The sequence below is a fragment of the Macaca thibetana genome, chromosome 14, assembly GCF_024542745.1.
Source record: "Macaca thibetana thibetana isolate TM-01 chromosome 14, ASM2454274v1, whole genome shotgun sequence".
In the NCBI taxonomy this organism is placed as follows: domain Eukaryota; kingdom Metazoa; phylum Chordata; class Mammalia; order Primates; family Cercopithecidae; genus Macaca; species Macaca thibetana.
Window position 1 is genome coordinate 104,387,200 of NC_065591.1, and position 26,696 is coordinate 104,413,895.

Here is a 26,696-nt window from a genome sequence, read left to right on the forward strand (position 1 = left end):
TGAATTAATTCAACTTGCCTATGGACTCACTGACAGAAAAGGGCAGAGCTGGGTCTTATTCTCAGCTCTATCAGGCAGTCTTCCGTCCCATTCCTCTATTCGTCAATTACTTAGTAAATATCTACTGTGTGCCAGGCTCTGCACTTGGCTCTGGGGATGAAATGACCTTAATGTTGGTTCCCTTTAAAATACCAAGCTGCCCTCTGTGACCCAAGAATATAATTCTTGTCCAGGGGAAAGCTGTGTTAACATACCACTTTGCAAACACCATCATTTTAACCATATCACATTATAATTGCGTGTGTGTGTGTGTGTGTGTGTGTGCGCCTGCCATTTCCCCCCATTACGCTGGGCTTTGGTGTTCGTCTTGGTTCCCACACCACCCTAGCATTAGAAAAGGTGTTCAATATGGTGCCTGGCATATAGGTGCTAAATAAATATTTGTTGAATGCATGAGATACTTATTTGCTAAATCAAGGAAAATCAGCCACAAACGAGAGAAGAGGAGGATCCCTTTCCAGCTGGCCAGAAAATCAAATCATCCCTGGCCATTGTTTGGGTGACCAACACGCCTGAAACCACATTGTGTCCAGTGGGACTATGACTTTCTCTGACCTGGGACATAATTCCATGAATGCGGCCTCTGAGGTTTTCTCAGCTCTAGAGCTGGGCAATTGTAGCACCCTTCTGAATCATACTGAGCTTGTGGCCCCTCTGAAATCCCCAGATGTTTTCTACTTAAACTGTTATCAAGGCAGAGGACTTTCATAATGTGCACTGCCTCAGGGCCTAAATTTGTGACTTTGTGACTGTCTTTGTTAAATTTAATCTATCATGTCTAGCCCTTACTCTGAGAGTGGATTTTGCACTAGTTGCCTGGTATTGTGTCACCCACAAACGTGATTAGAGTGCTTTCTGATTCTTCTTTCATTCAAGCAATTGATAAAACTGTTGGACAGAGGAGGGCCAAGGACAGAGTCCTGAGGCACATTGCCAGAGCCGGGTCTTCAGGGTAATCTTCAATCAACATTTTCTAAATAGCACTCTAAATAACTAAGACTTGACCTAACCCTATTATTATATTGGTGATATTTTTAGCTTGACTACAAGAGTATTGTAGGAGTCATTGCCAAATTTCTTACTGAAATCTACAGACTTCCCAAAAGAAAATAAATTAATTTGGCTTGGAGATTTTGAATGAAATAAGCCAGAGAGAATGGGATCACCACTTTATAAGGAAATCATCTCCATAATGATCCAGTCTGGACTTCTGTTGAAATTCAACACTGAGCTTTTGTTTCTGGAGTTTCTGTTTACCCTTTTTGTGGGAGTTCAAAATAACATTCTCCTGTTTTAGTCACTGGACTATGTCACAACCCAGTAAAACTATAGACCTTACATACAAAATTATGCTTATATTTTCAAGAACCTCAAGCCAAAAACTCTTGGTTAAGTCTATCAAAGAGAATTATCTTCAAATTGGAAAGGATAAAACAAGCATTTTCAATGAGAATTTGAAGCTTCAAAAGCACCTCGTTGCCTGAGAATTTAAAGGTGTAATCCAAATATTGCTATTGATATACTCCTAGAAACCCAGAGAATGAATCAAAACATCAATTCTGAGTACCAGCACTGCTTCTTCCTTGTCCTGCTTTCTCTAGATGAAACTCAGCACAGGCAAGCCACAATAAAAATCGCACTCATACAGCGCAATCACCCCTTCTTTTAGGGAAAGCCTGAGCACACTTGTGGGGTTCAGATAAAGATCTTGTTTATACTGAATCACAATTAGGACATGCCATAGATTGGATTATTGCACAGAAATATTCACTCTCCTCCATCATCCCTTGGGTTATAGTGTATTTCCCTACTCCATAGACATCAGGCTTGGATGTATGCCCTGCCTTGGCCTCATAGCAGGTAGAGTCCTGTCTTTTAATATGGGCTCCAATACATGACTGCTTTGGCCAATGGATGATTAGGAGATAGGATAAAGCAGAGGCTCACGTGATTGGGCTTGGCCTTTCCTCTTCTGCTGTGGTCATGAGAAAAACATTCTTGGAGTAGCTGATGGGTCCATAGAGGATGAGAAACACACAGAACATTGTCTCCAGCTGACCCACAGACCTGTGGCCAATTTCAGCCTAGACCACCTGACCCCAGCTGAGCCCAGATATGTGAGAAAGAAATCTCACGTGCTGTGGGTATTTTGTTATGCAGCATTATTGTAGCAATACAGGGCACACCATTTGTATCCCTTAGACTGTCTGCCACAGTGCTGAGTGCTTAGCAGGTGCTGAATAAAAATCTTTTGCACTGAACCAAATTGAAAATGTGCCTGTTGTCTCTGGCAGCTTCAGAGCAAGGCTTTTGCTGAAGGCCCCGACTTGTAACATAATCTTTTGAGCACAGGTCCACAGCTCTGAATCTCAGTTCTTCTGAGGTGGTTAAATATTTACATACACCCACGCCCACACACATGTATTAACTGTCCATCAGGACCTAGCCTACAGCTTCCTTTGCCTGGGAGGGCTGAGCTATTTTGAAACCAAACCAATTAAGAACAGCAAGGCCCTGAGGCTGAAAAAAGACCCAGCAACCACAGATCCTCAAAATGTACAGCTCTGGGACCAAACTGACACATGTGGGCAAGACATGGACTCAATTTGGACAAAGCAGTACCTGTGTGTCATATGCAAATATATATATGGCATGATTTTTCTGAGAGAAGGCATTTGAGTACTGTTGGTGATGACTGTGGCTGGAAGATAGAGATAGACTTAACGTCACCCCACGCCTGAGAGTGACTGCTAGGTATATGGGGGCAGGGGGAGAGTACATTTCTGTTCTGTAATAATTCTGCTAGTACCTAATAATAATAACCAATAATACCTAGCAATACACTAACAATACTACCTAATACCTATCAAGCACTTGTATGCCAAGCCTTTTATGTGTATCATCTCATTAAATCCTTACAATAACCCTCTGAAATAGGAATGATTATTGCCATTATTTTACAATAATGGGGAAACAAGGACTCAGAGAAGTTAAGGGACTTGCCCAAGGTCACACAGCCAGTATGTGAAGAAGCTGGAGTTCAAAGCTAAGTCAGACCAAGTAGACAAAGGCAAATAGTATACAATCCCTGCCCTCAGGGAACTCACATTTTAATTGGTAGATTAACTCATAAATTATAACTAAAGGGTATTTTGAAAATTTATAATTATTAGTCTGGGAGTGGGGCATAGGAAGAAATCATAAAGTGGGGAAATAGGGAATCTTGGTAGCTGAAGCTTGTCTCCTGAGCTGTGATGGAGGAGAGTTTGCAAGTTTGAGGGAGGAGGTAGGGTGGGTTTGGATCATTAGTGGAGAATAGGATTAGGAGGAAGAAGATGGGGACAGGAGCCAGGAGGTGCTGCTGCACGGGCTAGGCCGGGAGGAGAGGACCTAGTTGTGCTCCTTGTGGGAGTGGACCTGGAGGACATAGATGGGCCAGGTGAATTAGTGAGGTTATGTGCTTCACTGTGTGAGACACGCAAAAACCTCCATCTTCTTCCCTGTGACATTTTTCTGTAAAGTCTACAAAAAAGTCGCAACATCTGAGTGTAGCTGATTACTTACGATAAAGTGAAGGAGCTGAGGTCAAGCCCAAGGGTGTGACAAGAGAATCACAGCCTGGAGTTAGAGTGGAGCTGCTCTGAACACACATGGGCATCTTTGGGCTCCGTAGGAACCGATGCATCCCTGGCCTGATTCAACCAGCACAAGGTGTGGTCAGCTAAGGCAGAACCTTTTTGTGAAGAAAAAGGCTCCTTTCTTGCAGGTGGGTTTAGCCCCAGGGCAGGGAGCACAGTGTGGCAAGCAGTGGGAGGGCTGGACTTCTGGGCCCTCACCCCCTCTGCTGGCTGTCTTTGGACAGGTATTAACTGCAGTAAGATCTGCAGGGGCCCAGACATTTGTCTGACACAGGACAGCAGACATCTGGGTTATAAGGTTGTGATGATGCTGAGAGGTGTGGAGTTGGGTAGAGGTGTGGCCAGGTGGCCTCCAGGCCTAGGAGAGGGAAATGTGTTCTGCCTGGCCAGGAGGGCTCTCAGGTTGAAAAGATCTTCTGTTAAAGCCGAAGCCTGGGGAATGAGTAGAATCTCATCAGAGAGATGATAGAGACAAGGTCCTTTCTGCTCCCTGGAAAGTAAACATAAGTATGAGTTTAGAACACTATAGGTGGCTGATAGCATCATGAACTGCAAACATTAGCTCTCTACAAAAATTCTCCATAAGAAAGGAAGACCTCCATGCTTGTCACGCATTGCAGCTTCAAAGCAAGTCTTCTAGTTCTCCTTCTAGTTAAGCTAATCGTCTTAACTTCTCCTACACAGAAGATGCCAGTGAACTCACTGGTCATCTGTAACTGGTGTGTGAGATGGGTAGGCAGGAGCAGAGGATGCCTGGAGATAAGGGTGGGAAGGAAGTTTGAGCAAAATGTAAAGGAGTTATAAAGAGGTGTGGGTAAGGTTCCAATTACAAGGTTACTGGGGACAGTTAGTTATCATCAGCTCTCACACCAGTTGGTACATCTATTGAGCTACTCTGTCTCTTAGCAAGGCACTCACAGAGCAGGATGCAGGACAGGTGAGCTAGGATATAAGGCTTGGAGAGGGGACTCTTCTTTAGGAGGACCAAGCTGGCTGGGGCGGCAGAGAGGAGTCCAGAAACACAATGGGCAACTAGTAGTCAGGGAATAGGGAGGGACGATAAGCTTCATTCACCAATTCTCATTTTCAAATACTATGTGGTAAACAGCTACCATGTGCCGGGTATGATGCTAGGCCTTGGAGTACAAATGGATACTTGTTTTCTCCTCTGTCTACTTCAATTAATTTTCTAGGTCTGGCCCTGATAGATACCCACCATTTGGCCTATCTTGACTGTACCAGAATTCCTGATTCCGTTTTCAGAATTCAGAATTCAGAACTGACATGCTAGCATCTCTCTTTTCTCTCTGGAACACAGTGGGTCTGGAGTAGGAGAGTTCCCTAAGGAAGCAGGGACAGTCAGTGAGCGAGGAGAAACAGGCTGGGCCGAATGGGAGTTGTGTCCAGTCAACTGGAAAGAACAATGGAATATGGAGATTGATAGCTTGCATTAGCTCTGAATTCTTAAGGAAAATGCAACCTATAGCAGAGCTATAATAACATATATCATCTCTTCCCTGGGAAGGAGAAGCAGTTGCACCTTCCTACCTATTAATCACATCTTCCATTAATCAGGATAACTCACCATAATTGTGATTACAGTTGGGAATCAATTAATGTTCACCTTAAAATAAAGTGTAGAGAGGAGAGCAATTAACGTAATAGAGTTAGAGCATCAAAATGACACAAATGTTATTGACAATTATGAATCACATCTTGCAGTTTTCGGGTCCTCTGCTTTTTCATGGAGGGGTTTACAGTGGAGGAGGGGAAGCAGTATCAGATCTTCCAGGTGAAAACGTGAGGTCTGGCTCTTCTCATTACTATCCACTAAAGCGACATGCCAGTGGTTTCCAAGCCATCTTTTGCCTCCCTTTACTGCCTCCAGTTCCATTGGTGGCTCCATGGGGACCACACTTCTCTAGGCTACCTCTGTCTACGTGATTAACTGACTGCTAGCCTGAATTCTTAAGGAAAATGCATCCTACAGCTGATTAACAAGCCTCCAGGACAAAAAGGAACAGTCCCAAAGAAGAACCAAGTTTCCCTGTTGTTAGAGAGCCTGATATATCTCAGGCTTGGCCTAGCTTTTTTTTTTTTTCCAAAATAAAAGTCTGTGGTCTTTCAGACATGGACCATTTGGCTGTTTGTTTGATGGTGTCATCTGGAAGGGATTTATAATATGAAATAGATTTAATATAACCTAAACAGAAAAACAATTCATATTGAACTTTTTAAGGAAGCACTTCTCGCATCTGTTTATGCTCTTTTCCCCCTTGTAACAACCCTGAGAGGGAGGTAGGATGAGGTTATTATTTTCTTTCTTTTGTCTTTTTCAGATGTAGAAAGCAAAGTCTGAGTGAGTGAAGGACTTGCTAAGTTCACACAGTGAGTTACAGGCAGGCTGGAGCCCAGGTAGGCTGTCTTATCATTAGGTCTGCTGTACAAAAATTGTTTTAACACATCTTACCTGATGGGCGCTCAAGTCATATTCAAGCTGAAACAATCTCCTTTTCTGAATGAAATGTTCCTTGGGAAACACTCCAGAAGATGGTAAAAGATCCTGAGTTCAGTCCACCCCAGGCCTTTAACACACATCTGCCAAAACTTGAGGAAATCTTGCAAAGGACAATTTAGACTTGAAGGATTCAAATTCAGTTGGAAGAGATATCAGGGGTAATCAAACCCACTGGTTCATTTTCCAGATGAGGAAACTGAAGCCTGGAGTGGTAGGGGGAGTGAGGAGTGATTGGGGTCAATTTCCAGCTTTGGACAGAAACCTCATAGCCTCACTGGGCAAAGGGGATGGGATTGGGTTGTAATCTAAGAGAAACTGAAGCTGCAATAACTGAAAAAGAAATATTTGCAGGCTTTACCCAAATGCTTTGTGTAGATTTGGTCTGTGTCTTTATGTGGTTGTTGATTCAAATGTTTTGAGTCCTGCCAAATTTCCCATTTATCTTAAAGATGAACTTATACACATTTGCTGATTCTTTAAGTAGCTAATCTTTCATTTTTTAAACTCTCTGAAAATTCCAGATTAGCATCTGAAAGTGAACATCTATAGATATGTGTCTGTTGGGGGAACACCCATTGCAGGTAAACGGAAGCTGTGACATAAGTGAAGTTCTGGGGTCTGGACCTAGCCCCTTTTTTCTTCCCTACCCAGAAAAGGTCATTTCATACCCATTGCCCAGGGGTCAAGCCCTGGGGGCTGCCTGGACAGGGTGGCACAGCCCTATATGAGAATGGCTGTAGGGGCTGAGATTTCTGTTTGCTAGCTGAGGGCTTCTTCCCTCCACCCCAACCATGCCCAGGGACCAGTCTGGCTACTGCAGCAGCCGGCATGGACCTCTCGGAATACAGCAGTAAGGCTGTTATCCGTAGTCTTCACACTGAGCCCCTTTGTATGTCTCAGAATGTCAGTTTTGATTCAATTGCCAAATAAACTTCAGAACATTGATGACCCATAGGCAGAGTTTTTTCTTTTTTCTCTTTTCTCTTTTAATCTCTGTCAGAAAAGAGAAATTGCGCACAGGGATATTCCAGGGTGATTGATCTATAATCCTACCTACAGGCCACCCTAAGATCTGCTGCCCTAATTAAGCATGGCTTCTTTTAAGATCAATGCCCAACATCCTGCCCATTAGTCATTAGAACTTCAAAGGCCTCCAAATCCACTAGATGGCAGTAGTCAGTTAATCATGTAGACAGGGGTAAACTAGAGAAGCGTGGTCCCCATGGAGCAGCCAAGCTCTAGGATTTATAATCAAGTCCAGAACGTCTGAATATAAAGATACCCTCTCCCCTCCTCCATGCCTCGGGGATTACTCTTGCTCTTTTAATTATTCTTTAAAATAACAGCTACTTTGGGCTAGGCCGTTTATGATCCACGCATGACTACGGCAGAAAAGACATAGAGACCTCACCCAAAAGCTACAGCTGGGGGAGTGGTGTTTGAACTGTCCCTTGCTGAGTCAAGATGAAGTGCATTCAGCTTCTAGCTCCTACTACTAGGAAGAGATTTCTCCATTGTCCTTTTAAGTCACAGCTCTCCAGGCTTTGAGGCCTTCAAATCAGGGACCTCAGCCAGACCCTGAACCCCAGACCACAATTTACCACACAACTGTGCTGAGCTCTAACCAAGCACTAATATTAATTTATGGGACCACAAAGCTATTACAAAGTTCATATTCTATTTTTTTTTTCTGGAAAAAAAGAAAACACCTATTGAAAAACAAGTCTGAACTGGAACCAAGCCTACATATTTCCTAGAACGATTGAATTGGGACTTGAGAATGTTCTGTGAACCTGAGTTGAACTGAATGTATATTTCATAGGCCTGGTGCCCTAGTTGAGACCCAGTTCTTTAAAAGACCCTTTATTTTAGCTGGAGTTGCTTCTAACTCTGTGCTGGTCCCCCGTTTTGGAGAGCCTCAGAACTGGGTTGCTTGGTCTGTGCCCTCAAGGCAGCCTTTCGTATGGAGATACCCCCAGCTCCTTCTGTAAGCTCCTTATTAGGCTGTTTTCTCTCATTGGTCTTGATCATTTCTGAAGCAGCCAGAGAGTCTGATGGTTGGATCTGAGATTTATATAGGACACTTGGCTAAAATATAAACAGTGGTTTAGAGAAAGGGAATCTGCTTTGTGTCAACAGTAATGTGAGGCTGGGGGGCCTCCAGCAAGCTGAATTCGATGTTTATCCACTGAATAAAGTCACTACATCATCTGGCCCTGTCTGACTGGAGGGGCCCTGGCGGGAGAGCAGCAGACTCCCTGCCAACTCTGTAATCTGTTTCTGAACCTGAGGGAGGCCTCTTGGCCTGCCTTTCTCTTCCTACCCCACCTCACCTGGGGGGCAGAAGGAGAGAAGGGACCACTGAATCAGATGTCATAAGCATCAATTTCTACTTTTAGGTGAGTCGATCGCTGTGTTGGCAGCCACTTCATTTAATCCATGTGACAGCCCTCTGAGGACTTTAGGTGGATCCAGGCTTTGTGGGGTCTGAAGCTTGTACAATTAGAGGGAGGTGGCTTTAAGAAAAAGAAAAAAAAAATTACAAACACAAAAGTGAATCTTGATTCAGAATGACACAAAATGAATCTCACATGTGCAAAATGACTACAGCCCTAGGAAGTCAGGTCTCTTTTGAGATCTCTTCAAGCAGTTTACCAGAAATGCTTATATAGAAATGCTTCCACACATGCGCGCGCGTGCACACACACACACATACACACACACACGCTCCATCCCCGTCAGCCAGACTTCCCCTTCCCCCAGAACACTCTTCCACACAGAAACTCCCCACACTCCCAAGACCATGAGGTGAAGGGGATGGGAGGCTTAAGCTTTGCCAGGCAAATCTGCTCTGCAAGTAGTGTGATGACCACCATTTTGCTCTGGTGACGCTGACTGAGGCATTATAGACCGGTACAGGACACAGCCCTGATAAGGTGTGAAGCTGAAATTTGAAATCAGAACTTCTGTTTCTAATCCCTAATGTGCTTCCCACAGCAGGCTGCAGTCTCCCTCTATGCTGCCACACTACTCTGGGACTCTGTTGGTCTGGCCTGAAACCCACTCTGGAGGGCCAGTTTTGGTCTGAGGGACAAATCCTACAATCCTCTCCCTTATCTTGAGGCCAAGGAGAAGCCCTAAGGAGAGGAGAGTGGCAGTCCTTTCTGGGGGAGATGAATCGTTCCGGCTGTTGCAACTCCTTTCCCTCGAATGCTCGCTCCATTCTTGGTTGTTGACTCCTGTACCCGAAAAGGGCTTCACATCTTCTGCAAGGGACTAGCTCTCTGAGGGATGGGCTCTGTGAGAGAGGGTCTCTCAGGAGGGGCTGTCTGAGGAAGTGACTCTGTTTGAGAGGAGCTCTTGGATGAAGGGACTCTCCGAGGGAGGGGCTTTTCTGGGAGGGACTCTCTGAGGAAGGGACTGTCTTGAGGGGGCCTCTCTTTAAGAGGGAGTGTCTGAGGAAGGGGCTTTCTGAGGAAGGTGCTCCCTGAGAGGGGCTGTCTAAGAGAGGGGCTGTCTTTGGGAGGGGCTTTCTAAAGAATGTGCTCCCTGAGGGAGGCTGTCTTTGGGAGGGGCTGTCTGAGGAAGGGGCTGTCTGAGGGGGCCTTTCTTTGAGGAGAACTGTCTGAGGGAGGGGCTGTCTGAGGGAGGTACTCCCTGAGGGAGGCTATCTAAGTGAGGGGCTGTCTTTGGGAGCGGCTCTCTGAAGGATGCTCTTGCTGAGGGAGGCTATCTTTGAGAAGGACTGTCTGAAGGAGGAGCTCTCTTGGCCTGTCCTGTCCTGACAGACCCACAGGACTAAGTGTGTCTTTGTTATGACTTTGTATCCAGGCCTCCCTTCTGGAGGCCTTTCTCTACTCTCACCTCTGATTGCCCTTCCTCTGAACCCTGTCTTCTTACTCCCTCCTCCCTTACCCAATAAAATCTTTCCCTCTGAGCAAGGATCTATTGTTAGTCATTTGTGTCTTAGGGTGAATTTAAGTCATTTGGTTTGTTCCTCCAGGATGAGTTGTAATTCTCCATTAAGGAACAAAAGCCCTAACCCTTCAAAGGAATGGGAGGCAGGGGAGTAGATGAGGGATGTGACCTGACTTGGGGATGGGAATGGAGGGATTTCCCACAATTTTGAAATTATATCTCAGAGGCAGCTGTTATACTTTTTTTATTTGTAAGGAAAGAAAGACAGAAAATTTAAATGGATTGGCCATCTACCAAGGTCCTGTGCTAGATAATTTCAGAAATATTACCTTATTTAATCCTCACAGCAACCGTGAGGTAGATATTACCATACTGTTTTAGTGGATGACCTGGCTGAGGTTAGAGACAGTTACAGGGTCACCCAAGACAGAAAGAATGGTTTTTTTGGTAAGCACCTGTCTTGTGCCTGGCACTCCATTATTTCTTCTCCCAAGTGTCTCATTTATTCTTACAGCACTGCTAAGTGTGTAGTATTAGCTCCTGTTTTTAAATGGGAAAGTTGAGAATCAGAGTAGTGAAGTGGCTTTTCCAAGGTCCCAGGAATGTGGGAAATTACCTTAATGCAAAGTGGCCTCTACATATTCTACTAGATAAGTTCTGTCAGAGGTCTCAGAACAGAAGGATTCATAGGCCAAATTAAAGTGCTTAAACTCACAGTTTACTAAATCTGTTGAAAACCCAAAGCAAGAGCAAGGGGAGAGGGATAGGGTAGGTTAGCTCACTTAGGATGGGGGCTGGCAGATGGAAGGACCATACTCCTTGGATCCTGGGGTATATAAGCTTGTGTATCCTCCCTCTCTCTGCTGCATCAGCCTTCCCTGCTGATGATGTGGTTATGAGGATCACAACTGAGATTTGAGTAAGAAGGCCAAATACACACAAAAGGTCTATTGGGCCAAAGCATAATTTTGCTCTGTGATAGGAGGAATACAAAGACTAGAACAAGTATGCTTAGCTATAACTATTGCCAATTAGGCTTCCGAACAGTCAAGAATGTATTTGCATTTCTTTTTTTTTTTTTTTTTTTTTTTTTTTTTTTGGAGACAGAGTCTTACTCTGTCGCCCCGGCTGGTGTGCAATCTTGGCTCACTGCAAACTCCGCCTCCAGGATTCAAGCAATTCTCCTGCCTCAGCCTCCCAAGTAGTGGGGATTACAGGTCCTCGTCGCCATGCCTGGCTAATTTTTTTTTATTTTTAGTAGAGAAGGGGTTTCGTCATGTTGGCCAGGCTGGTCTCGAACTCCTGACCTCAGGTGATCCACCAACTCGGCCTCCCAAAGTGCTGGGATTAGAGGTGTGAGCCACAGCACCCAACCTTATTTGCATTTCTTATACAGAGCACCTGGGGCCAAAATGGAACCAGGTGGGTGTCAGTCAATGGGTAGCTGATTTAGAGTTGATAAAGCTTTTAGCCCAGAGATGGCATGATTACGACTTGTTATCTCTATGACTTTCTATCTACAGATAGTAGATAACACTCTGATTTGTTTTATTGTATGTCCCATTTACTGTATATATCTTTAGGATGTCTTACAGGTTACTAACTCATTATCTATAATTAGCCTATCTTACGAATTCTGCCTGTCTCACAAGCTGCTTACTCACTCATCATCCACACTTCACACATCCTGTGGGTTTTGCCTATACCTCATAAGCTGCTTGTTTGCCTTCTATCTATGCTAGCGTTAGTTATCCATTGCTATATAGTAAAATACTCCAACACTTAGCAGCTTAAAATAACAATTCACATTTTCCATCTATCATAGTTTCTGTGGGTCAGGAATTTGGGAGTAGTTTGACTGGGTGGTTCTGGCTCAGAGTCTCTCATGAGGTTGCAGTCACAATGTCACCCAGGGCTGCTGTCATCTGAAAGCTTAACTGGGACTGGGGGATTTGCTTGTCTTGGATGTGGCTGGCAAGTTGGAGCTGGTAATTGCAGGAGCACCACATGAACTGCTCTGTAGGGCTGCTTGGGTGTCCTCATGGCACGGCAGCTGTCTTCCCCAAGGGCAAGTAGTCCGAAGGAGAGCAATGTATGATCTAGCCTCCAAAGTCACACATCATCATTTCTGCAGTATCTTATTGGTTATGCAGAACATCCCTGCCCAGCCTGGGAGAGGAATATACCAGGGGGTCAAGGAGCTAGGACCACTGGGATCATCTTGGGGGCTGGCTTCCACAATGAATCCAAAATTACCTGATGCTTGTTATATCCTTCTTATAAGTTTCATCCGTCCAGTTTGCTTTCTTGATTCTATAACAGAATTTTGGCTATCCCAAAATAATACAGCAAACTCACATTACTTTGCAGCTAGTAGGTGGTAGAGAGACCCATCTGCTTCCAAACCTTTTCACTTCCCCAGGCTGCCTCCTTGGGAGACTGGCTGTATCTCATGCCCTAAGCTCTGAGCAGATTTTCAAATATTAAATTACAGCTATTAATAACAAGAAAAGCAACTATAACAGCGATCATAATCATCATCATCATCATCATCACTGAAGCATGCTGCTCAGTAGAAACATTATGTACAAGGCCCTCACAGAGCTACCCTGGGGGGGAACTGAGAAGAGCTCTGGGCTAGTGGCTTAATAGGAGAAGGAGGTGGTTGTTTCCTGTAGAAGCTACTTTCATCCCTTGGACATGGGACTCGACTTAACAGCACCTAGAAGTCCTTTAAACTGAAGATGTGAGACACCATAGAGCCTCTTACATCTGGACAAGCATCTCAATCTAACTTGCATTTCAATTTACCATCCTCATAAATCCTGACCTCTTGCTTTTGGTTGTAATATTGTCCCATGTGTTCATCTCTGTTTTGCCTCCCTTTATGGTATTATATTTGCTTCTAATTAGTGGCATCTCCTTTCTGGGGCCATGCAGCAAGGTCATTATTAATTCATGCCTGCTTTTCCCAGAGGTTCTGGTCTTGGTCTTTGCCAAGAACAGCAGTTGTTTTGTCCTTACTGATGCACATGTTCTATGACCAGTCATATAGAAAGGTTGCACTCAGGTTGTGTCTGACTTTGCCATGGCCTTCCAGGATTGCTTATAATGGGCTAAACTGTTCTAAAATTGCTCCAGTTATAAGCAATCTCGTTCTCATGTTAGTACATGGCATTTCTTCATGTCGCGGCTACCAGGGCTCTTCCTTTGGGTTGAGAAGCCCTTACGTACCACTAGGTTGGGATATGCATAAAATTAGGTCTTTATTTGTTCATAACTTCTTTTGAATCTTCCTCTCTCCCAAAGGAGAGGGAGTGGAATGAGTCTTTTCACATGGGGTTCATTTGAAGTTTTACCATTGTTGCCCTTCAATTCTTGGTACAGTTAATGAAAAAGAACAGTGATTTTAGAGCCTCATTGTTTACTAGAGATGGCCAATTGATGTTGTTTTACTTTCTGTGATGGTTAATGTTATGTGTCAACTCGACTGGGCCATGTGGTGCCCAGACATTTGGTCAAACACTATTCTGGGTTTTTCTGTGAGGGTGTTTTTGGATGAGATTGACATTCAAATCAGTAGACTGAATAAAGCAAATTTTCCTTTCTAATGTGGATGAACCTTATTCAATAGATTGAAGCCTGAATAGAAGGCCTTTGAACTGAGAAACTGGCTTTTTTTCTGCTTTTGGACTTGAACTGAAACATTGACTTTCTTGTGTCTGAAGCCTACTGGCCCTCAGACACAAACTATACTATTAGTTTTTCAGGGTCTTAGATCTACTGGACTTTGGAGTGGAATAAACCATCGGCCCTCTTGGGTCTCCAACTTGCCCACTCACCCCACAGATATCAGGATTTGCCAGCCTTCATAATCATGTGAGCCAATTCCTTATAACAAACACATCCTATTGGTCCTGTTTCTCTAGAAAACCCTGTATAATACACAGACCTCTTATTTGATCCCTGATATCATCTCCATGATCGGGCAAATCATAGCAGGTCCACTCCAGTGATATGCTGCCATTATTTAACTGAGACAGCCTTCACTATTTCTTCCCACCCCAACCACTAGCAATGGTATATCTTTGCTTGGTAATCTCTCCAGTACATGTTCACTGTCCTGCCCTTTGTCACCCTGTAGTGCAATGAAAACATTTGTCTCTCAATCTAACTCCCACTCTATTTCAGGAGTTGTCCTGAGGCAGTATATTGATGTGTCCTTGTTCAGGGACCATTTGATGACCTTCATGAGTGCATCTCCCAAGGACAGATAAGGAGATGGCTTCTTGGAGGATGGCTTCTTTGGCAGTCTAAAGTCCAGGTTCCCAGCTCCACTGTCTGGGCCCTTGTCAAGGTGTTGGGGATGATGCTTTCAGGACTCTAGACAAAAGTGCCATGGCAGGTGTCCTTTTATACATAGGAGATTCAGCACCTACTGATATTGTTTGATGGTACATTTTCATTTCTAATCTCAGCCTCTTGCAGATACCCAATTCACCAGGTTTCACATATACCTTCTACCTTTGAGTGGAGGTCCAAGCAACAAGAGGTGTTGAGTTGGAGCAGAGGCTGGTGCGGTGAGATGTGTTTTGGTATCCTATTACTCTGACTGCATGTTACACTGCAGCAGCTTCTATGGCACCCATGTAGACACACATGCCTTCTGGAGCTTCTGGTAGTTTGTTTCTTCCAGGCTCCAGAAATGATCCCTGGACTTCTGAGCAAGCAAACTGCTGCTATCAGTCTTTATTTAGATGGTCTCCTATGGAAAATCAACTTTTAGCTGCTTATAGAGATCGCATTAAAATCAAGCATCTATGTGATGACCATCTATGTAAGAAAAATATCGAAACCACATGTACCCTAAATTTTTACTTCAATTATGTTCTATCTAGAATAAAACAATCTTGCCCGTGCCACAGACAACTGTATTTATGTGGATGTGGTATATCTGGACAGTAGCATCTCCTTGTAGATACCTTCTACTTCTATGTGGTGGTGATGAGCTCTCCCCTAACTAGGAGTATGGTGACCTCAGGCATGCTGGTTCTAATTTCCCTTTACCTTATAGCTAGCCATGACTTTTAAGTGAGCGAGGAAGTCACCTGCCTGGATTCATTGATGGCTCAGTGTGATACAAGTAACTGAATAGAGCATGGGGGCAACTATGCATTATCCAGCCCTGAGAGATTTCCACAGGAGTACATGAGACGGGTCCCTCATTCTAGTAGGATGAGGTAGGGGCTCTATATATGGTTATTACCAAGGTTATCTACTTGTACATTCCCTACCTCTCCTGCTAAATGACTTTTGGATTATGGATAATGGCCTCATTCACTGGTCTTCTCAGTGGGGAGACATTTCTCATTAAGACCAAACTGCTTTGGCTGAGGCACCTGTGGAAAGAGATTAAGCCGATTGGATAGGGTCAGCATCTAAATCTATTATGATGCTAATCACCAGAAAGGCTCTTCCTCTTGCTATGTGGATACCATGGCTGAAGTTGTTTTATTCTCAGTCCTGACCCTTGTGTCCCTAGCACAGGTAGGCAGTGGCAGTAACTGCCAGGGATCCCCTCTTCCTAGATGTTATGCAAATCCCTTTTCTTTTGCACCAGCTATCAGCAATACGGGCTTTTTGAGAGTCCCTTTTGTATGACTGTATCAGTTAGATGTTGGCCTGTTAACTATATGAGACTCTTTCCTTTTCGTTACAGCAAAAAAAATGTATGCTGACCCTGGAGGACTGTTACTCTGGGGTTGAGATTCCTTTCTGTTTCGTTTGTTTGTTGAGGAGGCAGCAGCTCCCTCTGTTTTTAGAGATATGGCATGTCACATCATGGCCCTGTTGCTTCTGCCCAGTACTGAGCATGAGAGATGGACACTCAGTGGACTTTCTACCTTACCTACCACTCCTGGTGGGGGTTGGGGCAGTCAGGTGTCACTGAAATATGGAGTGGCCTTTCAAGAACCAACCATGTCCCCTTCCTGACTTTTTCTCTCTGTGTCCCATCTTGCCCACGTAGTAAAAGTCCTGAGTGGCCACCCCCTTTGTGGCTTGGTTTCTTTAGACACTGAGGTGTGCAGGGTCTGGGCTGAAGAGTGGAGAATTGGGATCATGTTTTTGTAATCTTGTCTTTGACCCACATTTGTATCTATAGCTATGACCTCTCAATAGCCTCTTGGTAGGAATCCCGAGCCTAGAAATGCTACCATAATTTCCCTACATGATACATATATTAACCTTTTCTGCTTCTTCCTTTTAGGGATATCTCTCCATATTCCACTCTACTCATCCTTCTGTTTTTTGTATTTTGAATATGAGATTGTATATTTTTATTTTTCTATGATTTTTACCTTTTCTGCTGTTTCTGTGAATTTAGTAAAGGGGGAGATCTTACCATGTACTCAGTCTGCCATCAAGAATGAACAGGAAGCCAGCTTCCCCTTTCGAACTCAATTCTCCTTTCTTCATTGTGTAGATCAGCTTATCTCCCTACCCCCTACTCAGATCTGAGCTCCTGTTTATATATGCAAAGAATCATTGATGTGCTCTACTAAACTAAACAGTAGATTATATATTCCAACTCTTCTCTTTGGCAGCCTGGGATAACTGGCAGAAGGTTTAAAATTTCCATCTTTCCCTCCATCTTCCCCCATTAATCTCAGCCAGGGGAAGGAAGCTATATAGATTTATATCCTCTCTAATATAAATTATGTCTTCCTAAAAAGGCAGATGTAATTGTTTTAAGTAATATTTTTTTCTCTATTATAATTGTAAGTAACAATTGTGGAGTACTTACGTACCAAGAATCATGTAAAGTAAATTGACAAACATTAGTTCAGTTAATTCTTACAACATCCTGAATGTCAGTGTTTCATCTATGTATACAAGTGAGAAAACAGGGACTGAGAGAGGATAAGTAGTTGACTGGCATCTCACAGCTACTGAAGGGCAGAACTGGAATTCAAATTAATGCTTTGTCTGATTTTAGAGTAAACTTTTTCTATAAAGACCCTGATAGTAAATATTTAGGCTTTGCAGGCCATGTAAGGAAGGTCTCTTGCTCATATCCTTTAATACATCTTTAAAAATGCAAAACCGATTCTTACCTGGTAGACTATCAGAAACAAGCCATACCAACAATTATATGAAAAAAACCTCAACATCACTGATTGTTAGAGAAACGCACATCCAAACCACAATAAGATACCATCTCATATCAGTCAGAATGGCTGTTATTAAAAAGTCAAAAAATAACAGATGCTGGTGAGGTTGTGAAGAAAAAGGAACGCTTATACACTGTTGTAAGGAGTGTAAATTAGTTCAACCATTGTGGAAAACAGTGTGGTGATTCCTCAAAAACCTAAAGACAGAAATACCATCTGACCCAGCAATCCCATTACTGGGTATATACCCAAAGGAATAGAAATTATTCTATCATAAAGACACATGAAGCCCGGGTGCAGTGGCTCACGACTGTAATCCCAACACTTTGGAAGGCTGAGGCAGGCGAATCATGAGGTCAGGAGTTCAAGACCAGCCTGGCCAACGTGGTGGAACCCCATCTCTACTAAAAATACAAAAAATAAATAAATAAAGTAATTAGCTGGGCATAGTGATGGGCATCTGTAATCTCAACTACTTGGGAGGCTGAGACAGCAGAATTGGTTGAACCCCGGAGGCGGAGGTTGCAGTGAGTCAAGATCATACCACTGCCCTGCAGCCTGAGTGACAGAGTGAGACTTCATCTCAAAAAAAAAAAAAAAAAAGAAAAGAAAAGAAAAGACACATGCACAGGTATGTTCATTGCAGCACTATTCACAATAACAAAGGCATGGAATCAACCTACATGCCCATCAATGATAGACTGAATAAAGAACATGTAGTAGATATACACCATGGAATACTATGTAGCCATAAAAAAGAATGAGATCCTGTTCTCTGCAGGGACATGGATGAAACTGGAGGCTATTACCCTTAGCAAACTAACACAGGAATAGAAAACCAAATACTATGTGTTCTCACTTAAACTAAGTGGGAGCTAAATGATGAGAACACATGGACACGTAGAGGGGAACAACACACAATGGGGCCTGTTGGAGAGTGGAAGGAGGGAGAAGATCAGGAAAAATAACTAATGAGTGCTAGGTTTAATATCTGGATGATGAAATAATCTGTACAACAAAGCCCCATGATACAAGTTCATCTATGTGAGAAACCTGCACATACACCCCTGAACGAAGAAGAAGAAGAAGAAGAAAAGGAAGGGGAAAAGGAAGAGGAAGAGGAAGAGGAAGAATAAGAAGAAGAAGAGGAGGAGGAGGAGGAGGAAGGGGAAGAGGAAGAGGATGAAGAAGAAAAAGAAGAGGAGGAGGAGTAGAAGGAGGAGGGGGAAGAGAGGGAAGAGGAGGAGGGGGAGGAGGTGGAGGGGGAGGAGGGAAGGAGGAGGGGAGGAGAAGAGGAGAAGAGGAAAAGAAGAAAAGAAGAAGAACAAAAAGAAAAGAAACAGGCCCTGGGCCACATTTGACCTGTGGGCCATGGTTTGCCAACCCCTGTTCTAGAGCATCTGCTTTAACCACCATAGCCAGGAGGGGGTGACCAGACAGGGAACAATTCCACCTTGCTCTCCCCGTGTCAGCACCATGAATACCAGGCACATTGCAGCAGTGGTTTAGAGGCAGGCAAAGCCTGTGCTCTTCAAATAGCTAGAATGTACCAGCTGTGTTTTTGTCCCTGCTTTCTGAAATGGGAATTAGACAGGACGGTAAGACTGATTTTTTTTGCTTGTTTTTAATCCCCTTGTCCCTATCTCCTGGCATTTGTCACACTGAGCATTTGGGGCCCAGGTGAAGAAGCTGTGAATTCTGTGCCACGTTTCTCCTCCAAGGCTCAGGAAACAACTGCTTTGCTGTTCCTTCTTGCTGAGAGACATAGATCATAAGCCTGCTTGTGGAGAAAAGAAGAGGTCAAAAGGGTACTAACTAGAGTCGGGGTCTTTACTTCCTCATTGTTCTCAATCAATAGACACATAATTATTTAACATTTATTATGGAACATAAGGGAGCCCATTTGGTAGGCAGGTAATAGGTTAGAGCTTAGAGATGATAAAGACCTGACATAAGAGAGATTGACAATGGGATGACTTTAAGGAAATAACAGGGCTTGGCTGCAGGATATGAAGCATGAGCAGAAACCTATTGTGAGAGAGCCAGCCTGGGTGACTGAGAGGATGATGATGCCACTAAATAATAGAAAACAGCAGGAAAATCTGGAGGGGGAGAGGTCAAAGTCTGTACTGGATGAGTTAAGTTTGAGGCTATGATCACACGCAATTTGACATACAGGTTCAGAACTAATGAAAATGGCAGATTAAAGTGTTCTGAATTTAGCCCCAGGACAACTTGGACCTATTGGAAAAATTTGTGCCAAGGTGTCTCTTCACAAAAGCTCTGTTTAGAAAAATTATTTTGGAGGAGGAAGAGGCCTTGTATATTGTGATGCAACATTTCCTGGCTCTGATATGATGGGAGCTGCAAGCTAAGGTCATGGCAGTAAGAAAAGAAAGTGACAGAGAGATCCAAAATATACTTTGCAGTGAGAACTGCATAAACTTGGAATTAAAATTTAATACGTATTTCTTTAAACACACTATTTTCCCCAATATTTTATTCTGAAAAATTCTAAATAGACCATTGGAAAAAAATAGTATAATAAATGCCCATATTCTCTTCACATAAATTTACCACTAATTAACATTTTTGCCATATTTACTTGCTTTCTCTCTCTTTGAAGAAAAAAGATTTTCATCTATATAACCACATTATAATGATCACATTCAGGACATTTGATAAAGGTATTACAGTCTTATCTAATATATAACCCATGTTCAAATGTCCGTGATTTATCCTAACAATGTATTTTGTGTGTGTGTGTGTGTGTGTGTGTGTGTGTGTGTGTGTGTGTGTGTGTGTTTGGTATTCAATCAATGGTCAGCTATTGCATTTGGTGTATCATGTCTTTTCAATCTCTTTAATTTCAAACAGTTTCCCTGCTCTGTTGGTCTTTTATGACAGTGACCTTTTGAAGAGTCTAGACCAGTTCCTTTGAAGAATGCCTGATGATTAGGATCTGTCTGAATGCTTCTTCATGATGAAATTCAGGTTAGCATTTTTGGTGGGCATAACATATAGGCGGGGCTGCATCTTAATAACGGCACCACAGGATGAAGCAGGTAACATCAATCTGTCCCATCACTGTTGAAGGTGATTAAGTTCCACCATTTGGTTAAGTTGGTGCCTGCCAGAATTTGACATTTCAAAGGTACTTTTCCTTTTACCTGTTGGGTAACACTTTTTGACTATTTGAATGTCCTAATTTCTAAAATCCATTCCGATTCACTTAATGTTTTAGCATCCATTGATTATCCTTGCCTGAATCAATTATTACATTGGTGGTTGAAAAACTGAGGTTTTCTAACTCTACAATTCTTTTACATGTGCTGGCTAACATTCTTCTGTGGGAGAGAACTTTTCTTCCCCCAGCTTTTGTTTTTTAGTGTCATTATGAACTCATGAATTTTTAAGATTCACTATGTTTTAATCCATTGCTATCCATTTTCTTTTTTTTAAGAATTGAGGTATAATTTACATACAGTGCAGTGCCCCAATCTTACATATACTGTCAGATTAGTTTGGACAAGCATATATACTCATAGGATTCACACCCTTATCAAGATGTAGAACATTTCCAACACCAAAAAAAGTTTCCTCAAGTTCCTTCCTAGTTAATCCCTGTACTCATTCTAGGCAATCACTTTTTCATATTAATTTTAATGCCCTATTCATTCCAAATTTGACCAATCAGAGCCTTTTTGTGCTGGCTTTGGGCTTTTTTGTTATGCTTCCATCTGTTTTTGAGCAATCCTAGCTCCCCTGCACGCCCGTCTTTTGACTTTACTTATGGTGATTTTTTTTTTTTTTTTTGCTATATTAACGTTTATTTTAATGTAGTTAAATAATGTGGTTTGTTTTCATTGCAGCTGGATATTTAATCCTAGTTAGAAAGCCTTTCCCCACACCCAGTACCTATATGATTCCGTCTTTTACATTTTTAAAAATGTATTTGGAGTTTATTCTGCTGAATTAGATGAAGAAAGAAGCTACTTTTATCATCTCCTCAAAGATACTTCAGCTGTCTTAATGCCATTTGTTAAAAAGTTTGTTTTTTCCTCAACGATTTGAGATGCCAAGCTTTATAATATACTAAACTTCCGTATGCACTTGGGCTATTTCTGCACTTCCCTTCCAGACCACTGGACTGAATTTTCCTTTGTCTTATGTTAGAATCATAATCTTTCTTTCCTATTATTTCCATTTGCCTGATAGAACTTGCCCATCCCTTTATTTTTAGCATTTTGAATCAGTTCACTTTAGATGTGTCTTTTGTGTTCACCATACCTTTGGCTTTTGATCTTTGAGCCAACTTTCTTTTAATAGACAAGTACATTTATGTTAATTAGCATGACCAATGTTCTCTCCCAACTTTGTCAAGTTATTTTGTTATATTTGCTGTCAGTATTATGTTGTATTTGCTGTGCTTCTTTCTATTATCTGTTCTTTGCTTATTTTTCTTTTTGGTATCTCTTCGTTCATTTAAGGATGTGTTGGGTTGTTCTAGTACATTCTACTTTTTATGGCACCTGCAGTCTCCTTTTCTCATATTTAGGCATCTACTATTTTGTTGTCAGGTTTAAATGTAGTCTTTGACTCATCTCTCCTGTCTGCGTGACAGTCAATGAATTTATTCTACTTTTTTTCTTTATTTTTCATTTTCTTACTTTTAAAAAAGCTGCATTATATCTACTTTTAAAGAAGTTTTAGCATTTGTATTATGGCCTCTCACCCTTGCCCCACTCTGGTTTTAGTATTAGAGCAACTAATGTATTTAGTTCTTGCTCTAAATCCTTTCTTTGACGTTTTCCAGAACCTCTAACCAGAGGAAGCTTAATTTCTAGTTGATTCTTCAGAAGGGGATTCTGAGTACAGATTGCCCTTTGTTTTTGCATGCTAAAAACTTTTCCTCTAGACTTGATATTTAAAGGACAGCTTGATTGGATATAAAATCCTTTGCTTACACTTTTTTTTTTTGAATTTCTTGGAAATACTGTTCCATCATTAGCAGAAGTTAAGAAGTTTGATTTCAAACCTTTTCTTCCAATATCAAGAGTAGAGAAAAAGTTTTAAGTTTGATCAAGATATATGCTTAATGTCTCAGACTTAAGCATTCCAGTCAATATTCTCAGGCACATGGTGGCCCTTTCAATATGCAGATTCAGGTCTTCTTTCATCTGGGGAAAGTTTTCTTTGAATGATAAGGTTAAATATTATTTCTATTCATTTTTTCTTCTTCAGAGATTTCAGTTATATATGTTGAATTATCTTTGCTATCTTCTATATTAATCATTTTCTGACATTTTTAAAGCACCTTCGTTACATCATTTTTGTTTTCTTGACTGTTTCATGGCTTTCATTAGTGTCTCATTATATTTTTAGTTAAATATATTCTCCCTTGGGCACCTTGTAATTTAGTTTTCATTCTAAGATGATTTTGTCATTTTCTTCAATTTATTTCTTCAATTTAATCGACTCTTCTTTTACATCTTTCTGGGAGTTTTTGTCCATTTCTGTTCCTAGTATTTGGATTTCTAATTTGAGTTGTTTTTATACGTGCAAATACATGCTTAAGGATGTTTAATCCTAGTTGAAATGTTGTGTTATCGTTTTCTCCCACTTTAAGTTGGATTTGGGGGAGAATTTCCACCAACTGAAATATTTTATATCTCGTTTTTATTTTTCTTTTTGTGGTAACTTTGTACAGATACTGTCTGTCCTTCTCAGTTCATTTTGAAATATTTATTTTCCCAGACTATTTTTAATTTTTTTTTTTTGAGATAGGGTCTCACTCTGTTGCCCAGGCTGGAGTGCAGTGGAGTGATCTCAGCTCACTGCAACCTCTGCCTCCCAGGTTCAAGTGATTCTTGTGCTTCATCCTACCGAGTAGCTGAGATTACAGGCACACACCACTACAACTGGCTAATTTTTGTACTTTTTAATAGAGATGAGGTTTCACCATGTTGGCTGGGCTGTTCTGGAACTCCTGACTTCAGGTGATCTGCCCACCTTGACCTCCCAAAATGCTGGGACTACAGGTGTGAGCCACTGTGCCTAGCGTATTTTCTTAGACTATTAGTGACAGTTGTATGTAGACAGGGATGTGGGAGGCTTACCGTAATTTTGTTGGTTCGAGAATACCTTCTTATCGAGGTATGAAATGTGATTTCTTTACTACATGGTGCCTTTCACAGGAGACGAGTCAGGGTGCCCCCTGAGTTGGTGATTCTCTTTCGTTTCTATAGGGTCATTAATTTTAATTTCCATTTCCTGTTCCTTCTTTTCCTTTGCCACTCAGCCTCCAGATGATGCTTCTTTGAAGTCATCTTCTTCTGCCTCAGAAGCAGCCCCTTCTTAAGGTCACCATCTTTGGCTCTCTGAGCCTTCAAGTCTTTTCCAATAGATTCTTTAGTAGCCAGAGCTCTGATCCACCAAGGCCCTGGCATAGTCTCATCTCCTCCTGACTCTGGGTGGTATTTTTTTCTAATTCGCTCCACTGCCCCGGGTCCTCGCTTCCTTCTCTTCTCTGGTACATTTTCACAATGGCTCTGATGGTTTGGTTTACTTCCTAACTTGTGCATTTTGGAGTATTCTTGGCTTTCTATCCGTGCTACAGTCTTGGGTTATGACTGGTTTTATTACGTCTTGTGTTAATTTTTAGGCCTTTTTTGGGAGGATATATGAAATGATTTGGATTCAATTAGCTATTGTTATCCTACTGGAAGTTGGAGCCCTCTTCATAAGCTTTCATAAGCTTTGAAATTTGAAATATATGTTAGAGATTACTTACTTCAAACCCCTCTATTCACAAGTGAGAAACTTAGTTCTAGTAAAAGTAAACAATTTGTCCAGCATCGTACAGGAACAGACTTAAGACTACCACTCTGTTCCCTCTCTGTCTCATAACAATAAAACACCCTTTCAAAATGCAGGTAAATTGCCGTATGGGGAGAAATCCCCAAAGTCAGAAGTCTCAAGAGTTTCTATACATTTGTTTAGTTAGTATCCTGGCAAGCTACAGAGCATAGAAATTGTTCTCCTGAGTTGCTTGCAATTCTAATAGATGCCCAAGGAAATATCTCTGGTCCTATTGAATTTTCAAGTCCTGGAAGAAATTGCCTCCATATTCTTATCTCTAACGGTGCATGCTCCTAGGGGTAGAGGAAGAGTAGAGGCTCTTAGGCATTTGATCTAAGCTGGAGTTTTGCTTGCATATGGGAAAGTAGGGAAGAAGAAGAAATAAGAACACAGAATTTTCTCCTCTCTTCTCCCCCAGCATTCTTAAAGATTATTTTATCATCATTTTCATTTGATTCTTATCTATCTGGCAAAGAAACTATAAGGAAAAACTATGATGAGTCAAGGCCCAAAACACTGGGTAAGCCTAGCTTACTCAGTCAACAATACTAATGGTAGAACTACGGTGTGCTAGACTGCTAACTTTGGGAGAAACAGTGAGTTATAAAGCAAAATTTTTGCCCACAAAGAGTCTACTGTCTCAGGGAATGAGTTTGCATGCATTATACAAGCAATGTGGTAAGTGCTATATGATGTAAATACAGCTAACAAAGGGAGCACAGAGGTGGAAACAATGACTCTGCCTTGGACAGCAGAAGTCTTTGCTAATGAGGTGGCATTTGAGTTGAGGTTTAAAGAATGAATAAGGGTTTGCTAGGCAGAAAAGGCTATTTCATATTTAGTAAACTGGAAGCAGATGGGGAATGGTTAGAAGATTAGACATGGCTTTGTACCAGAGACTATCCCTTAAATGTCCTAGTATATCTGGAAATTTAAGTGAAAAGCAATAAGAAGTGGCAAAGGGTCTTAAGTAGGTCAGTGATGTGACGCATTTTGTGTTTTAGAACATTGGTTGGGTTGGGAGGGGCACGCCTGGAAGCAGAGAGATGAATTAGAAAGCTGTAGTCATACAACTGAAGGAAGGTCTGTACCTTGATGAACTCCTGATGAAGGAGTTCATTGCCTTGATGACCTCCTAATCTCTGTGTTCACTCTTATGTACAACCACTGCTTGTTGGAAGTCTATCAGATACCTCAAATTCAACTTGTCCAAACCAAAACTCATCATGTCCTTCCTTGCTCCTTAGCATGCATTTCCTGTTTCACATTTTGAGCTCTATAAACCCAGCCAGATGCCAAGGGTCAGCTTCTCCTTCACTCCATACATCCAACAGTCACCAACCCTTAAACAAATCAAATTCTTAAATATCTTCTCTCTCGATCCCAATTGCCACTGCCTTGGTGAGGATATGAGGAGCATAATACCAAGTAAAACACTATGTGAGAAGTCAATGGATTAGAGGTCTTCATGAGGTTATAGAGATTCTGGAATGGGAGTCCTAGAGTGTGAAAGGTAGGAGATTATGGCTAGCCAATGTGATGCTTGGAGCTGATATTTCAAAAGTTGTACAGTTTTTGTTGATGCTAATGTCTTGGTGTGGCCATGTGAATGAGGGCTGGATTTGGGGGTGCATACGTTATTGTCAGAGAGAAGGAGATTAAGAAATTGAGAAGTCATGGTATTCAATGGATCATAAAGAAATGATTCAATTTGTTTATTTTCTATGTCAACCTTCAATCATGTGTGTTTTATTCTTGTTCCCCTTTCCTTATCTTGAAAGGCTGAGAGTTGAGCCCTAGTACTCCAAAATGTGTATGCATTGGTATGTGTTAGGAATATGTGTGTGTCTGTGCGAGCCTGGAAGTGGGGGTGATGTTTGGTGGTGGGGTGTGGGTTGAGTGGGCAGGAGATCAGGAGACACAGGAGAAGAACTTAGGGAGAGGTTAAAGTGGGAAGAGTATCAGACAGCATTACAACTTGCCTGGAGATGGGGAAATAACACATGGGAAAAATAATAAAATGTTAACAAGGACACTCATCTAGTTCACAACATGGTCTGCCATGGAAGTAATTATTGAAACTGTGAATGCTGATGAAATTTTTGAATTACAAGAGTGCAGATAGAAACGAAAGGACTGAGCACTGAGGTCTAAACCTTGAGAAACTCCCACATTTAGGCCGGGCGCGGTGGCTCAAGCCTGTAATCCTAGCACTTTGGGAGGCCGAGACGGGCGGATCACGAGGTCAGGAGATCGAGACCATCCTGGGTAACACAGTGAAACCCCGTCTCTACTAAAAAATACAAAAAACTAGCCGGGCGAGGTGGCGGGCGCCTGTAGTCCCAGCTACTCGGGAGGCTGAGGCAGGAGAATGGCGTAAACCTGGGAGGCGGAGCTTGCAGTGAGCTGAGATTCGGCCACTGCACTCCAGCCCGGTCAACAGAGCAAGACTCCGTCTCAAAAAAAAAAAAAAAAAAAAAAAGAAAAAGAAACTCCCACATTTAGGGATGAGGAGCAGGAAGAGGAGTA

At 42.2% G+C, this 26,696-nt stretch overlaps 1 protein-coding gene across 20 annotated transcripts in view; it reads right to left on the minus strand.

Moving 5' to 3' along the window:
* The window catches only part of TIMM8B (translocase of inner mitochondrial membrane 8 homolog B), a 1,180,384-nt gene that overhangs the window by 481,067 nt on the left and 672,621 nt on the right, over positions 1-26,696 (minus strand). The window contains exon 1 of one of the 20 annotated variants that reach the window (XM_050757776.1): positions 8,973-8,976. The exons of the other annotated variants lie outside the window; for them this stretch is intronic. The gene's annotated coding sequence lies outside the window, so the exon portion shown is untranslated. Of the gene's footprint in view, positions 1-8,972; positions 8,977-26,696 lie in introns of those variants that run through there. 20 annotated transcript variants of the gene reach the window in all.